Source organism: Chrysochloris asiatica, unplaced genomic scaffold (assembly GCF_000296735.1).
Source record: "Chrysochloris asiatica unplaced genomic scaffold, ChrAsi1.0 scaffold00341, whole genome shotgun sequence".
Taxonomy (NCBI): Eukaryota; Metazoa; Chordata; class Mammalia; order Afrosoricida; family Chrysochloridae; genus Chrysochloris; species Chrysochloris asiatica.
In genome coordinates, this window is record NW_006408859.1 from 709,789 (window position 1) to 712,043 (window position 2,255).

Genomic DNA, 2,255 nt, shown 5'->3' on the forward strand with positions numbered 1-2,255 from the left:
AGAGAGAGAGAGAGAGAGAGAGAGAGAGAGAGAGAGAGAGAGAAAACCCTTAAGTGTATTCCCCCTGAATTTAGAGACCATCTCAAGAGTAAATTTGATGCATTAATACACACTAATGATGAAAGACCAGAAGAGTTGTGAGATGGCATCAAGAACGTCACACATGAAGAAAGCAAATGGTCATTTAAAAACAGGAACAAAACACAAAAATGGAAGCCAGAAGAGACTCCTGAAACTTCTTGAGTGTACAAAAGCTAAAGAGACTGGAAGAAATGATGAAATTAAAGAGCTGAACAGAAATTTTCAAAAGATAGTTTGAGAAGACAAAGTAAAGTATTATAATAAAATATGACAAAGCCTGGAGTTTGAAAGCCCAAAGGGAAGCGTGTACTCAGCATTTCTTAAGCTGAAAGAGCTGAAGAAAAATATTCAAGCCTTGGCTTGCAATATTAGGATTCAATGGAAAAAAAATATGAATGCTGCAGGAAGCATCAAAAGAAGATGGAAGGGACTTCTAGGGGAAGATAGCAGAAGTAGGCAGATACACTGAGCTGACCCTCTGCAACCAAGACAGGGAAGACTCAAACAAACAGATACCACTGGTGATCTGGGAACACTGAGCATCAGAGGATAGCACAGAGAGGTGGACTGAGCTCCAAGTGGACGAGGAAGCTGAACAGGAACAGAGAGAGAGAAGAAAAATAGGCAGGTTGTCAGATGGCATAGATTGCCATGATCATCTTTAGCTTTTGCAGGCTCTGGTAGTGTAATGGTTACTCATTGGGCTGCTAACCAAAAGTCAGAAGTCCTGGTGTAGTGCTACAGGAAAAGCACTGTCTTGAGGAAATAGCAAACAGTTTTCCACTCCCACCAGCAGTGTAAATGCACTCCCACCAGAGATGTAAGTGGCCATGTGAAGTTCTAGAATAAAATACACTTGTAGCCCTGCAGGTGTAGTGGTTTACATGTTGGGATGCTAACCACAAGTTCAGCAGTTGGAATCCACCAGCCTCTCCAAGATATAAAAGTGAGGCTTTACACCACTGTAAAGATTTATAGCCTGTGAAACCCTGAACAGGGTCACTGTGAGTCAGAACCAACTTGACAGCATACAACCAAAATTTCTTTTTCAAAGGGAAGAAAAGAAGCATATTTTTAAATAGTTGTAGGTTCTAAGTTTGTGTCTTCTACAAAGGGGTAGCTCCTTTGTCAATAAAATGAAACCAACCAACGTGCGTTTCTAGAGTTGTCTGGTAGGCACAACAGATCTGTGCTTGCTAAATGCCAGGAGCAGAATTCTTTCATGGAAGTTCTTTGAACCTGAAACTGAGTAGTACTCAATGACCCAGGTCCCTAATCTAGGAAAGCCACAGTTACCCCTGACCAGGAATATGTGAGGCCTTCCTCCAGCACTCAATTTGATGGCAGTTTATGCAAGATGCCTTCTTTTTAAATCACAGCCAGGGTCATTGTTGGGCTGAGTTAACATTAATTATTTTTCCACTTGTCAGATTCCATGAAAAAGATGGTGAAAATGGCCCATTTGTGAAAGAGCTCTGGTAGAGGCTGTGAGCTGATTATGTCAAACCTAGACAAAGCCTTCTTGGTGAGGGAGATTGTAATCAGCAATGTGTGGCTGGCATCTGCACCCCATTCCAGGAGGAGCCCCATGCTGCCTGGCTCCTAGCAGTGACAGTAAGCCACTTTAACCCTTGCTGAACGGAATTGTTTTGACTATGCAGAACAAAGTAGTTTGGTTTTCAATGATCTAGTACACATTTGGAGCCCTGGTGTGGCGCTACAGGCTAAGCATTGGACAAGAAGGTTGGTTTGAACTGTAAGGTTGGTGGTTCAAATCTACCAGCCATTCCTTGGAAGTTCTATCTGGGTCTCTATGAATTGGAACTGACTTGAGAGTACCTAACAATAACAACACTCTAAGCTGTAGGCACCTACACAGAAGCATGGGTGTTGTAAATGTTTTATGAACAACTGCTAACCTAAAGGTAGATGGGTTTGAACTGCCACCTTTTTTTTTTTTTTTCTTCTTCTTCAGGTTTTCATTGTGGATTGAGAGAACATTTACAGGGCAGATCATCAGTTCTACAGTCAACAAATCATATACCTAGTTTCATTACAATGATTATATTCAACACTCAGACATATATAATAATTTACATCTCCAAAGGGCACATTCTGTAAGTCTGCCTCCTGGCCACCAGCTCTTAGTCCCTCTCTTCCCAAGAATCTAGAGT